Below are 16,027 nucleotides of genomic sequence, written 5' to 3'. Positions count from 1 at the left end.
CAGATCCTTCCCTAACATCTATCAATGGGGTATATTCATAATCCAGGCCTTGTTGCTTCATGGATTCATTTAAGCACACAAATGCATCAGAATCTTTCATTTGCTGTCCATTCTTGCACTTTAGTGTTATAGCAACCTGTTTGGTGAATGCAAGAATGGTAATATCGGTGTCCGGTCATTTGGTCGAAAATAAATGGTCGAATGACCATTTGATTGAATCAAAATGGTCGAAAAAAAAGGTCGAATTTATTTATTTATTTATTTATAGATTTTTTTTAGTTTGGTTGCTTAAAAAATATTTTTTAATAAAGAAAAAGGGGGGTTGGGGAGGAACCCCCATAAAATAAAAAAAAAATAAAAAAAATTCGACCTTTTTTTTCCGACCATTTTACATCGATAAAATGGTCATTCGACCATTTGGTTTTCGACCAAATGACTGATAACCAGTAATATCCTTTTTCACATGTAATTCAATTGTATATAGGACCAGTTGTGCGCAATGATAAGCCTTTCTCTTATCTTCAAATTCAGGTGCAGGCCCGCCTAGCTGGGACTATATTTTCTGATTAAGAAAATCTAACACCATACACATTCTGTGCATGATATCATTGCCCAATAAAAATAATTCTGTGTTTCACTCACTATCCACACATTGTGGTAGATGGTTTTCTATCCAATATTAATCTTTAGCATACATCTTCCTGCAATTTGGTTTTCAAAGTCTAGATTGTCCAAACCAGAGACATATTGGTTTTTAATTCTAAATTTTGGGATCTCCTCCCTCTCCATTATTTTCTGCAGTAATTTCCCATTAATAAAGCTCCTTTCCTGTTCAAGCGCCAAAGTATCTTTTATCACTCTAGAATGGTCATTTATACCAATGTGAACCCATGGCTGCTCATTTTCCATGTGTATTTCAGCAAGGGTGGTAATCTGTTTTTCTGTGTCTTTTTTAGGAATAGTATTCTGTTTGCATTTATTTTCTTTTAAATAGAAGCATAATGTGTGCTCATCTATTTCAGTTTGCCACTTCTTTCTGTGATCCTAATAAATCTGCACAGATTGTTTTTCTTTTTCCTTTTGCATTTTATCCTGACACATCAAAATGACAGTGACACTAGGTGTACAGAAATTCTGGAGGTATACCTCCACTGCATCATTCGTTTTGGCATCAGTGTGGCATTCATTTATACTGCTATTTAGTGATTTTATTTTCTTAGGTCGTAATGGTTTTTTGGTTAAGGACCACAGTGCTCCATTCACCCCATCTATGAGAGGAGACAATCTTTTGAGGCAATCTGTCCCCATCAAAAATGGAATTTCACAAATAGATGTGATCAACTCTTCTTGTTTCATTCTATGTTTTCCTATCTTTATGTCAACCTCAGTGACACCCACAATAGGCACCTCCTCACCGTTAAAGTTATGCACTGGGCCTTCACTCTGCCTCACTTTGATCTGGTTCTGTGGAGATCTTCCTTCATTGCTACTTTTTACCAACTCTTTGGACATAATTGTGGCCTGTGCGCCTGTGTCAAGCATGGCAAAAAATTTTGCAATTCTCTTCCACATTGATGGGAGCATAATACCTGTCTTCATCTTCCTCTAATACACACAAAAAGTGTGAATTCTTACTGATTTGAGAATTCACTTTTCTCAGACCTTTTCCACTTGTGGCTAAGCACATTGGTAAATGAAAGTACATTTTTCCCTCATTTTCGTCCATTTTCGTCCGAGAACCCTTACTCATTTCCCCATATTCAGAGGTCCTTTGGAGTGTGGCCACTGTTCGCCCTTCCATCCGGGGATCATTAGAGTTCACACTCAAATTCTGCAACTGAATATGCATAGAAACATTAATTGGTAATTTGTCATTTTCTAATTCTGGGCATTTGTGGATATTTGACATGGAATTGATCTTTTTAACTGCCTTAAAATCTGTGGCTCAAAGAATTCTTCAGGTGATTGATCTGTACCAACCTTTTGAGTACTTATTCTTTCTGCAAGTATTTGGTTAGTGTTTTAATTGTCTAGGGAAAGCGTTCTAACATCTCCACTTACTCCCTGTTCAATTGCATTACCCATGCATGAGTTGTCTTTCTTAAATCTGTCCCTTTGTTCTTTTGGGATTTCATGTTTTCCTTTTTAATTTGTTCAAATCTCCAACGTTTGATTTAACTCCAGGTTAAACCGAACTTCTTTTCTAGATGTATTTGCAATTCCTGTCATATGTTCATCTGCAGCTATTTTTGTTTTTAAACCATTAAGCGTGTCAGAGTCATTATGCAAAACCAGATCAGGGAAATCTGTCTTTTTAGCATTACAGGTATCATTCATTTTTAGTCACTTATTAGAAGTCACCCGATCATTACTATGGCCTTCTGCCCCCTCCTTTGATGATTGTTTTTGTGCCGTACAGAGCTTTCCTATTTGTTCAGCCAACATTTTCACATGGGCCTCGAGACACTGGAATCTTTCCATCTCTCTAGAATCTTCTCTTTGTGTCTTAGTTCTATATTGGTTGTTTTCCCCCTGATTGAATCTATTCTGATATCTCTCAGGAGAATGATTTCTATTGGGGGTTGTTTCTAAACTCTTGATTCATATGTGGAGGTGAGTGGGGTGCACCTTTCCTTTGGTTGTAGTCCCCTGGTGACGGTAATTCATTGTATTGACGTGGGGCATAATTCATACTCTTCCTCATGTCCTGTCTCATTTTGTGAGTATTGTCCTCTATGCTGATTCCCATTCTCAGTAAACCGATCCACATATCGGGGTCTATCCTGATAACCATATATCATGGTGTTAGGATCAAATCGGCTTTGTGTCTCCAATGTCTGGTAGGGACCATTATTTCTTTGATCCTGACTTTGGGCCTCATTTCGAGATTGGTGGTAGTCACGGCGCTGTTTGCGCCATGACTACCTCCAATAACGGGTCCGGCACTGGTGTTGTTCAATGGGGACTTACCTGTGCAGTCCGACCCTGGAGGGACCGGTAAATTCCCATTGAACAAACCATTCCCCATTCCCATTGAGTCTCCCATAGGGTCAATGGGAATGGGGAGGGATCTAATAACGGGCTCACGTCTTGCAAGCCTGTTATTAGCACCCTGGTCCCTTAGCGGGACCCGTAAGGGACGTGTGGTCAGACCACACGTTCCTTACCGTCCCCAACAAGGGACCTTGTAATAGGGTGGTAAGGGATTATCGGCACCGGTCTCCTTAGCGGTGCCCGTTATCCCTTACCGTCCACCTTGTAATGAGGCCCTTTGTCTCTGATTGTTGCTCATACCTGACATATCAGGCCTATATCCTGCTTGGGGTCTGCCTCCTAAATACCTAGGGCTAATGTAGCTCTCCCTATTACTAGGATCATGTGTTTGAAACATTGGTGCAGAGAACGACAACCTCTGTTGATTACCCCTTTGTTCAGGTGTCACATTATTTTTATCTGGACTTTGAGCAGACTCAAGGGACATTTTGGCTGACCTGATCTCCATCACTGTTGCTGAGGATTCTTTAGATTTTGGTCTAGTGTCTTTCATTTTATCATTCTCTCTACCCTGACAATATAGCACCTCATATAGTTTTATACGTTGGTGTACAATCCATTCAAGGGACTTGTCACGGTCAAATTCACGGACTAACTGTGATATGATGTGTTTCTGTAGCCCATAGAAGTAGGCAGTTTTAAACTCATTGGAATTGGGATAATAAAATACATCAAAGCGAGAAAAAGCTCTTTTAAGTCTTGCAGAAATTGGAGAGGTGACGTATTAGGCCCGCCGTAATTGTGTAAGAAACTTTCTTCGCCTCCTGTAATGATTGGAATGGAGACAAATGATGTCTAATCTCTTTTTCAAACTCTGCCCATGTCATGTTCTGTTGTTCATTTAATCCTCTAATGATGCTGGCTGTGGGAGCGTCCAGAGTTAAATGGAAATATTGTCTGTATTGTTCTTTAGGTATCCGAAGGGCTTTAAATATATCATGTACCGCTTCTAAATGGTCCTCTATACAGTACTCCCCTCCTTTTCTAAATGGTTTGATCAGAGCCTTGATTGACTTCATTATTTTAATAGGGCTACTCATTGCTATGCATGGAATTGCACTACTTTGTGATTCAACCCTTGTTTCAGGCGTATGCGATTGGTGGCAGCCTCCAATTGGTGTGTCAAATCCCCCAAGGGCGCTGCAACCAAGTTCAGTCACCGGCCCTGCCACTGGGGCACTAGTTCTCTGTGCAGAAATAGAATTCTCCTCAACTCCATTGAATGCGGTGCCCTGTCGTTTGTCTTGGGACCTGAAATGCATATTTGCTGTTCCAAATCCTTGCACTTTTTAAGGAGCCTATCTGCCTCCTTACGCAAATAATTGTTTTCATCTCTCATCTTATTAATTACATCTTGCTCATCACTCATTTGCATTTGGCATTCATTGAATTCTTTGTCTCTTTCTTGAAACATTCTAATCATCTCCTGCTCAGCATTTTGAAGATCACTTTCTTTCTCAAAATGTTCTTTTTGTAAAATCTGCATTTACAAAACTTCATCTTTATCTTGTCTAATATGATCTACCAACCCTTTCAAGTGTTTTAATTCTTGCTCACTATCCTCAAACTGTTTCTTTCTTTGTGACAATTGAATGTCGAGATCTTTACCTTTTGACTGCATGTCCTTTTTACATACCTCTAGCTCTGCTCTTAATTTTCGCTCTTGTTCACTAGCTCCATCTAGTTCAATCTTTAACCTGCTAATCAGCTTGGCATAATTTTCTTGCGTTCGCAGAGACCTTTTGAAAATGAACCATGTCTTGGCACACAGCCGTATCAGACAATCTTTCTCTGCATGTTTATCAGCAGCATTTAATAATCTCAAAAGACAGACCTGAATTATGCTACCTTCTGCAAAAATGCTCTCTAATGGTTCTTTCTGCACTTCACCATATATGCGGTCATGCCATTCTGTGGCATTATTTGATGACCATATTCCATATGCATATAGCTTTGCCTCCAGATATTGCACTAGCTCTGGGAATGTGGTCTACATTTGAGACATTCTGAAATTAACTTCTAGTGTCACACTGCTCTCATTAAATGGGTTCTCTTTAATGCACATATGGTAGTGTGAAACACACTTGCCACGCCCAGTAGGTGCTCTACAGTGACTTTCCCCGGCTAACGCACCATATCTGTAGGATATTTTGTCTTATTGGGGTAAATTTGGGGTTTGGCAGTATTTTGTTACCATCAGAAATATGAGCGGTAATTTGGTGGAAATTTAGCCTTGCATTTAGATTGGGTTTGGGCTCATATTATTTTAGTGACCATACCTTGTTATCTTATATTGGGGAATATAGTGATATATTGTTTGTGGTATTTAGTGGTGAGCATAGTTTTCTTCCCTATATTATAACCCCATCATAAAAACAAAACCTTCCTTTCTATTAGAGTACCTCTCAGTGGTCTATAGAGAGCCTTGGGCCTATGCACGTGATGGAAACACAACAATTTTATTCAGAGTGCCACCTACAGGTTGTGGCCGGTATCACTGGCTTAATTACATCCAGTGATCTATGTCATAAAGTATCACTGGCTCATGGACGTCCATCTATATATCATCTCAGATTACCCCCCCATCATCATGCAATGAAGACACACACACACTAAACTGCTTTATCACTGAATATTATTAGCTTCTTTTGGATTGTTGTTTCATCTGCAGTGGTAAATTGACAAATGCACTACTGAACAAAATGAATCTCCCCTCTATATTTACATAAATTCACAGATGCAAAAATGACACAAAACCATTTGTGTTCATAAATACTTATTATTTGGAACCTTATTCACATATTGACAAATCTTACCATGGATACATTGCATTATCATCTGAAATACAAAAAGAGAGAGAAAACAAAACAAACAAGCCTTTTAAAACATGGTTAATTTTTCCCCATTCTAAACATGGTGAACAAATACATGCATTGACTTCCCTGCCTTTCTATGCTGTTCTAAAGCTCAGCCATTCATGCGGCATTCAACAGTATCCTCGCTTGTACTTATCTCCTTACCAAAAGTGTTTCTTTGAAGTCCCGCACGTGACCTTGTTTCACTCACCTCACCAAGACAGGCCCAGTCAGCACGAACGGCTCCTGTAATCTTGTGTGTCTGGGAAGCACGGCGAGAAACTCTCAAGCCAGCGCTCTGTGACACCTTGGACTTCTGTCTTTACATATTTAGTACACTGCAATATATACCCTTACAGGACCATTTAAATCTAGTTCTGCCACCAGAGAGTTTGAGGACAGGCTTTTAATACTGGAATGTATTTAGGGATTGAGACCAAACACAAGTAAGTGAGTGTAGTTCATAATCGCTTTGTTCTTGAGGAATGCCTTGAAAATGTTCAATACTTGTGAAAATGTCTCTCTCTGTAAAGATGTAATCAATAAGAGCTCCTTGTCATCCTCTCTTACAAGTACTCTGGGAGGTATGTCTCTCTGAACTGTTCCATTGAGCATTATAAATTGCCTTTAATCTATTAATGTTAGCCGCGCTGCACAAGATCTGCAGATCGATGTAGATTTTTGTTTAGGCAATGGAGATTGAAATCGCCTGCCAGAATCACGTGATTTATGGAAAAGTCATTAGTAATTAGATATAAGGTATGCTCCATGTCTCAAAGAAATGACCCTGCCTCAATGCTGGAATGATTCCAATAAACTTTGATAAGGGCTAATGCCTCAGAAGGAGTTCTAAACTTGACCAGTTGAATGAACATGTTCGGGGTTGCACATGGCTCCAATTGAATACCCTGACTAGCTTTAACTGCAACCAATAGGCCAGCCATTGGTATTCCTTTGGCCGTGCTCTTGGCTGGCAGTAGTGAGATGGCATAGTCGTCCCATATGGGTGGGTTCTGTTAACCAGATTTCTTGTAGAGCTATAATGTCAAAGACACTTACCAGGTTGTTAACGGAAGTTAAGAGAAGTTTAAAACCCCTAGTGTTCCAACTGGCAAACTTGCAAGTTCGCCGCTGCATGGGTCCTGTAACTGTGAGGTGCATCTAATTTTGTGTGTGGTTTCCACATGCTGAAACATGTCAAAAGCCCCCTAAGTGCAAGTAACTTTCAAGGGAAGATTAGCTATTGTGTTATCAATCGTTTGCACAGTTGCACCGGGTCTATCATGCATAGTAAACTTATGAGGTGGTCGTTCATGAGTGAGTGTGAAGCCCAGTCCATTAAGTTGTGCTCTCGCTTGCCATAAGGTGTTTAGAGCTATGCCAGATTATATCCAGAGTCTCACAGCTGTCAGATCGTTATCATACAAACATCCTACTTGTGCTACATCAGTGGAACAAAGTTCCTCTAAGATTTGAATGTCGCTAAAAAGGTTCAATATATTTGTTCTGTTTAAATTGTATACTGGATAAGAACCACCACTGCACTGGAGAATTAGACGGTGATAGTCTGATTACGATTTAGAACATCTATTCTGTTGACTTGTTGATTTCTGCTGCAAACTTTTTGTATGATTGATAATAGCATTACACACTGAAGAGGACTGCTCCTCCTGGGCTCTGAAAATAACTTTGGAATGGACGGAATAGCTGACACATTGTGATTCAACACAGACCACTTTGGACCCCATGTCTTTTGAAATGGTTTATCATGACGAGTTTGTAGTTTAGGCAAGGCAGCATATTTAGCAACTGATTTGGCAATCACTTTTCACCTTTGCTCCAATGTAAGAAATTCCTAGTCCTGATGGCGCATCAACTCAGAGCGACTACCAGATTTCTCAGTGGGCAGGGCCAGAGAGGCTTGAGAGATTGGCTCAACTGACTTCTTGTCAAGAAGTTCCACCTCATGTAATAAATCATGAAGGGGTTCATAGGTTAACTCACCTATGATTGAGGGAGTAGGAGCTGAGAGTTTAACACTCATTTGTGGGACTCTTTTAGCTCGAGCTATGGGCGCATATTTTTTTGTTATAGCATTCTTAGCTATTAAGTATGTTTGCCAGGCATTGTCATGGATTGAATGAATTTGCGCGAGCCTGACTGAACAGAGCCGAGCAGAACTTTCCTATTTTTCATTTTACTTGACGGAACAATAGATTTAGCAAAGGTGTAGGCCTCAAAAAGATTTTAAATGCAGGCTTAACAGGCAGTCGAAGAGCCAGAGCGCTGTCAGGAGGATGAGATTCGCGGACTATAATGACTGAGTCATGGAACAAAGACAAAGGAGGATTAATTTCCATCCCTGGGAGAGCCACCCACCGCCCTTGTTGGCATTCTACTTGGTAACTAGCGTCCCTTCTCATGCTGCAGCTGTGAAAGTATAGTCTGTGGGCCTTCTGAGCAACGGTCCAATAGCTTTCTCATCATGGAAGTTTGTTTGTTGATCTTCATATCTAGATTTTCAAACAATTTAGTTAGGGACAAAAAGAGCTGTATTCATAATGTCAAGAGTCTGTTCAACATGGGGCATTGATGGTGCTTCAGGAAGTTTGGTCTGTGCGGTGTGGGTAAGTAAAAGACATGGAGAGAGCAGGTGAGATATGAGTGGAATTAGCAAACATAATTGGAGGATGAGATAAATTCATCAGGTGGGAACAGGACAGATGGACTGGAGAGAGCTGAAAAGCAGTTACCTTGTCTGCAAAATTGGATGAAGAGCTGGCCATGACATTTGATTCAGCGTGAATATGATGTGTAGCAGAGGGAGAATTAGGGCCATTGACAGAATTGGCAGCAGTGTGGGATTATTGTGTATTTGGGCTAGTTTTACAGTGTCAGGTTGCAGTGACCCGCTAGAATCACTTTTTTGAGCTGTAGGCTGGATCTCCATTGGCTGATTGGCACTTAGAGCAGAGCCAAGAATCGAGCAAGCAGCGGATGAGGTGAAGCCTGCAGCCTCGATTGAAGTTGGGAGAATGGACAAGTCAATTATGAGTTGTCAATGAGGAAGGGAGGCCACCCACCGATATCTGACCAGAGCCTTCAGAATACACTCTACGCTCCAAAAAACTCTGATGTCAGCTGTAAGTGATTGCAAGCAAAGCCGCGAGGATGCAGCAATTTGGCATGTCGAGCTCGCAGGGTTGAAGGTCCTCATCGGTGTACGTTTCACTTGATTTAACAGCTTGTTGATCTCATTAGGAGGTGTCATAGTGGTTTTCAAAGAATACATTCCAGGTATGGAGAAGCGCTGCGGGTAGTGTATTCTCAGCCATGACAGATTAAGTAGCTATTAGAATATATAGAGTGGGGACAAGGGGGAGTACAAATGAATGAGCACTCACCAGTCACCAGTTCAACTGTTTAACTGCACTCACCAAAGCACTCCACAATGCACGTGCGCAAATGCACGTGGCTCCTTGTATTTATGGCAATTGTGGGTAAAAGTGGAGGAGCTAATCTTTTGTTAGTGAATGGTAATATTTTCTTTGAAAAAGCAGTGCAATTGTGCTCTAAAATATAAAAGAGGGTCTACATTAGATTAATGTCCAAAGTGTCTCTAAGAAGCGGGAAAGATGTGGAAGTCCAAAGAAGCATACCATCCAGCGGCAGTGAGTCCAGGTGCTTAACTGCACTCACCAAAGTACTACGCAATGTGCGAGCGTGGATGCACGTGGCTCCTTGTTTGTATGTCAATTGTGGGTAAAGGGAGGAGTTAATCATTTGTGAGTGAAAAGCAGTGTTTTCTCTGAAAAAGCAGTGCAATTGTGCTCATCCAGCAGCAGTGAGCCAAGGTGCTTAACTGCACTCACCAAAGCACTCCGCAATGAAGCTATTTACAAGAGTTTGGTGCACAAGATTAACCTGCAAGATGATTTTCAAGGTCTGTTGGAAACACTGTTGGAAACACATGCAAAGAACCAATCTGACGTAGTAAAGTTTTGCTTAATAAAACAAGGAGAAGATAATACAAAAATGAAAAGAGAAAAGGATAGAAACCAAATAAAGAGAATGTGACAATAATGGTTTCAAACAGTCAAACAATCCAATCAAGTTGTATTCAGCATGAGTCATCAAAGAGAAGCATCATATCAGTCATTGCAATGTGGTATGTGTTGTATCTCTTGTTGTTATGTGGTTACACTTGTGTACCTGCTACATGGTTACATAGAAAGTTTACAGAGAATCCAGTAAAGAGTTCCATAGAAACAGTAGAAGGAGAAGAAGAGTAATGGGAGGCCTTGACGTGTGTCCAATAGAAGTGCTGTATGCCAGGGATTTGGTGTCTTCAAAATGAGTGCCACCACTGCAATTCTATATGTCTCAAGGAGCACAAGCTAAGAAGTGTGCTGCGTGTGGACATGTTGATGTTCACAGCGAGTGCACAGGTAGTTGAACAACACAGTTCCATCTGCGTGTGCATCAACAAGCATTTATGAGACAAGGACCCTCTGACGTGAGGTCAAAGAAGCATACCATCCAGCGGCAGCGAGTCCAGGTGCTTAACTGCACCCACCAAAGTACTCTGCAATGTGCGAGCGTGGATGCACGTGGCTCCTTGTTTGTATGTCAATTGTGGGTAAAGGGAGGAGTTAATCATTTGTGAGTGAAAAGCAGTGTTTTCTCGGAAAAAGCTGTGCAATTGTGCTCATCCAGCAGCAGTGAGCCAAGGTGCTTAACTGCACTCACCAAAGCACTCCGTAATGAAGCTATTTACAAGAGTTTGGTGCACAAGATTAATCTGCAAGATGATTTTCAAGGTCTGTTGGAAACACTGTTGGAAACACATGCAAAGAACCAATATGACGTAGTAAAGTTTTGCTTAATAAAACAAGGAGGAGATAATACAAAAATGAAAAGAGAAAAGGATAGAAACCAAATAAAGAGAATGTGACAATAATGGTTTCAAACAGTCAAACAATCCAATCAAGTTGTATTCAGCATGAGTCATCAAAGAGAAGCATCATATCAGTCATTGCAATGTGGTATGTGTTGTATCTCTTGTTGTTATGTGGTTACACTTGTGTACCTGCTACATGGTTACATAGAAAGTTTACAGAGAATCCAGTAAAGAGTTCCAGAGAAACAGTACAAGGAGAAGAAGAGTAATGGGAGGCCTTGACGTGTGTCCAATAGAAGTGCTGGATGCCAGGGATTGGGTGTCTTCAAAATGAGTGCCACCACTGCAATTCTATATGTCTCAAGGAGCACAAGCTAAGAAGTGTGCTGCGTGTGGACATGTTGATGCTCACAGCGAGTGCACAGGTAGTTGAACAACACAGTTCCATCTGCGCGTGCATCAACAAGCATTTATGAGACAAGGACCCTCTGACGTGAGGGCATGTTGACAGTTGCCATGGTAACGCCAAACAACAAACCAGCCAAGCGGAGTGGGAAGAATGAATCGGACATATTAACATAACCCAAACGGGGGTTAAGAGAAAAGTGAACAAACAAATACAGGAATAGGAAGGATGTTGAAAAATTGTACCATGAAGAATGTGCAGACAATTTAGCACAACCAGGCACACCGAAGATAAAGTGGGGAACATGGAAGAAACGATTTTTGCACTACCTGAGAATAGCATTGGATACCTGTAGTGTTATTTCCTATTACATATGGGCACAATAGTTTATTTTTCTTTGTATCATAGTGGACAATGGAGAGGGAAATCACCACTTATTGGCTTTAGGCAATGCTTGCCCCGAAAGCTCCTTGAATGGACATGTGCTGTAGGACTGATGAAGCTGCATTTTCAAATGCTCTTGTGTGCCCTGGGTGAAGGCCACCTGGGCCTCCATCTTGAATTGTGCCAGCCTAAAACTGCTAGGACAATGGGACTTTGTTCTCGGCTACAAGTGCCCCCTCAGCCCTCACCTAAGGAGGACTATGCCGGATATCGTCACACTGGAGATACCGACCCAGAAGAGGAGGATCATCTGATAAAGAGACATGAGATGGGAAGCAGAAGACAAATTGCGGATTTATACAATAAACAATATTGTTATGTCTTCAGGGTGGGGGAGGTCAGACGAATATGATGGGTATTGTTAGAGGCCCAATTGGGGAATATAAGGGGAAGGCGACGTGGAGGCAGATTGAGTTAGTTTGTACGGTGGGCTGATCGGGTGTTATTTGTTTATATGGTTTGCAAAGCAGAAATAAATGATATCTTGCATTGTCCATTTCCAATACGACTCCTGAGTCCGTCCTGTATGATTTGATTTTCATAGATGATGCCCACGACTCTGACCTGTTGTGCAACGTTGCAGAACGTCGGACCCTGAGGGCCTCCATCCGGACACTTCAACGGGTGCTCAAAATGATACGGTAGTAGACCTACTTGAAAATCTCTATAGGGGATTTCTGGAGGAGGAGATTGGGGCTGGTGAGAGTGCATGCAAGGCTGCACAGGGAACCAAGGTCCAATTTGGGACCTGGGAATGAACAACACAGTGAGGGATGTATTTAGGAAATATGCTGAAATGAGATTGAGATTTTGAGCTTGATATTTAGTATTGTAGTTGCTTCTGCCTGTGTTAAATCTGTGATTCTTTTAGTCCTGTCTCTGTTTTATTCAGAGATTAACCGACCAAAATATCAAGTTGAAGGACTGAGCCTGGTACAACACATGGTTACTGGTTAGAGTAACGGGTTGGGAGGGACAGGCTAAAGCCTGCAAGTAAAGAGGGACAGGCGGAAGAGTGTATGGCAAGAGTCCTTATACTTTTCAGGCCCACTTCGTTGTGTCTTTCATTCGTTTGAACCCTTTTCCATCTCAGTAGCGCAAAGGAGTGGAGACAAAAGAACATGTGGAACAGGGGCACCTGGGTAATGTGGCAAGTGACAAGTTAGAGTTAGATAGGGAAAGGAAATGGGCAGACAGCAATCAAAACAGGCAGAGGAACTCCCAAAGGGGTTGCCTGTCCATTATATGTTTAGGCAGTTCAACAAATTGTCTTGTGATTATTTGGACTTATGCCATTAGACAGATGCATTTCCCAATTGACGGAACTCCATCCTGCTCTATCGTCTCTCAGATGCTGGCCTCTCTGGCCGGGTTCTCGACTGGTTCACGTCTTTTCTGTCCGAACGGTCCGAGTCTATTTCTCTTCCTCCTTTTCGTTCGGCCCTGGTCTCAGTCCTTTGCGGTGTTCCCCAGGGCCCTGCACTCTCCCCTATCCTTTTCAATGTCTATATCCAACCTCTTTTGCTTCTTATTCAGGCACATGGGTTCCGCTACTATTCCAATGCGGATGATACTCAGATCCTTGTTTTCCTTGATCTCAAACATGCTGACACTGCGGCTCCGCTGAGACACTGTCTGAAGGATCTGGGGTGTTGGATGATGAGAAACTGGCTAAAGCTCAATGTCAGTAAGACCAAGGTTCTGGTTGTGGGTACTACATCTCCCCAACTTTTCTGGACCTCGCACTTCTTGCCGTCAAGTTTGGGCCCTCTCCCCCTTCCGGTCCAATCAGTGTGGAACCTGTGTGTAAAAATCTCTGCTTCTCTTGCCCTTGATGACCAGTTGGCTAGCGTATGTTGGTCCTGGAATTTAAAACTCTGAATTTTGTGTAAAGTCCTGTGCTTCATTCCCACGGAATGTCAGGCACCTGTGGTGGCTGCATTGGTCCTTAGTTCCCTTGACTATTGCAACTCCCTCTATTTGGCCCAACCACGTTATCTGATAAACAGGCTCCAATTATTGCAAAATGCGGCTGTCCGCTCTATACTTTGCCCCCCTTTGGGTCCCATCTTTCACCTCTACTGAAAGAACTGCACTGGCTCCTTGTGGCAAGCCAGATCCTGTTTATATCCATGTGCCTGGTGCACCGTTCTATGGCATGGGCGCTGAGTATCTTCAGGCCAAATTTGTTCACAACATCTCAACCCCCTTGTTGAGATCTTAATCTGCGCTACTAGTAGCTTTCCCTCACTACCGTCTGTCGCGCAAGGGTGGACGTGCCTTTTCTGTGGTGGTTGCAAGTTCTTGGAATGATCTTCCCCTTGCTCTGCATGCTACTGCGGATCATCTTACCTTTCTGCCAACTTCTTAAAACTACTCTTTTTTTAATACGGGTCTTCAGTCCTGATTATATTACTGTTCTCCAACTTCAAGTCAGCCACAAGATGCCCTTGTGTGTATGTGCGCTTTATTAAGTTTCCTTAAGATAACATAACATAACATTTAAGATGGACAAACTAGGTGATTTTAGAAAAGCAATGGAGAAGGAAGGGACTAAAATATCAGCAGTACATTGGGGAGCATTCGCCACATGGCTGGAAGAGGACAAAGTTTGAATCTGTGATGGAAAAGTTAGAAGACTGAGGGACAATAATGACTAGCTGAGGGGACAAATACCATTTTTGAGGAGTCGGAGAATGATGGAAGGGATTTGATTATGCTCCCAGATGGTGGAGAAGGAAGGGCCAATGAAGACAGAAAAGCCAGAGGAATATCAGTATTAGTCTCGTGAGACCCCAGAAAATATACTTGATTCTTTCATGAGTATGGAACCATGAACAGGCGCTAGGCCAGAGGAGGCACAACAGGAGGCACTAGTGGTGGAGATGTCCCACCAGGTGCCAATGACCCCTGGGGTATCTGGGCTGAGCAGAATGGGTTCTGTGGGAGAACCGACGCCCAGGGGGCCACCAGTATCATACAACCCCTCAACGATAATGGCAGGAAAGATATATACGGAAGGGATTCACACATTTTTGAAGCACCCCTCAGACAAGTACCCTTGATTAAGAGGATGGAGAATAACAAAAAGCATTGGTTACTGTGCATGTGCCTTGGACATCTGGGCGGGACATAAGGACATTGCAAAAGAAGTTCCCCAATATAAGGGAAATGCCCCAACCATTTGCAGAAGAACAGTAATGCAGTGTTATAACCCATTGTGGGCTGACATGAACCAACTCATGAGAATAGTGATGCCACTGGAGGTAAGACAGAGATTAGTGGAACAGGTGACTTGGCCAGCCACCACCTCAGGCTCAGGGGACACACTGGTGCAGATAAGGGACAGGATAGTGATGATTTCTGCAGTGGTTTGCACTAGAAAAACCTATTTGGCAAATGTATCGAACTGTAAACAAAAATATGCAGAATCTCCAGCAGATTACTTCGATAGACTGAAGGTGGTGTTCACTCAGCACTCTGGTATTCCAAAGCCAGAGGACACAGCACAAGAAGCTATAGAAAACTCCTTTGTTACAGTCTTACTTCCGAAGGAACAGATACATCTTAAGAACATATCCATAGGCTGTCAGACCAAACAGTTAGTGGAACTGGTTGCCATGGTGAATCATTGGGCCTCATTACACGTTGTGCAGTAAAAATTGCAAATTACCGGCATGGCGCTACTAACGTGTCCACCCTTGCAAGAGGGCGCTAATAGCGTATCATTACGAGTACGCGGACACGAGCATAGCGCCATGCCGCTAATGACCCTACCGCCATGCTGCTAAAGTCCCCAAAAAGTCCCTTACCGGCTTTGACGAAAGTGCAGATAGCTCCTCCGCCCTCACGCTACATGCAAATAGCGGTCACCGCTATTAGCAGTGACTGTTAAATTGCGGAACCGGAAATAGCGTCATCGCACAGGAACGGGAAGGAGCACGGCGGCCATCTTTAAAAACACAATCCATTGCCATCCTCTGCCCCCTGGACCTGTTTTGAGTAGTTTGCAATTGGAAATCCACAGGGACACCCTCGACATGCCTAAGGCTGTTAAAAAAACCACGGACCGGCAGCGCAAGGAAAAGTTTACCGCGGAGGAGCTAATAATGCTCACACAGACCCTTGCTGCTAATGCCGCTGTGGTCTTTGCGAGCGACATGCGTCTGGAGACCCTTATCCAAAAGAAGGCAATCTGGGCAGAGGTTGCCTTGAAAGTGAGTGCTGTGGGCACTACCACCCGCAATGTGCGTGAGTGCAGAAAGCGGTGGGATGATCTCCGCCTCCGGGTCAGAAGCATCCTCTCTGAAACCACAACATTGCCACAGCAGGTGGATCTGATTCGCTCATTAAATTAAAGTAGTGGGA

Source organism: Ambystoma mexicanum, chromosome 1q (assembly GCF_040938575.1).
Source record: "Ambystoma mexicanum isolate Mex_15411 chromosome 1q, UKY_AmexF1_1, whole genome shotgun sequence".
Lineage (NCBI taxonomy): Eukaryota > Metazoa > Chordata > Amphibia > Caudata > Ambystomatidae > Ambystoma > Ambystoma mexicanum.
Note: the sequence above shows the minus strand (reverse complement) of the source record.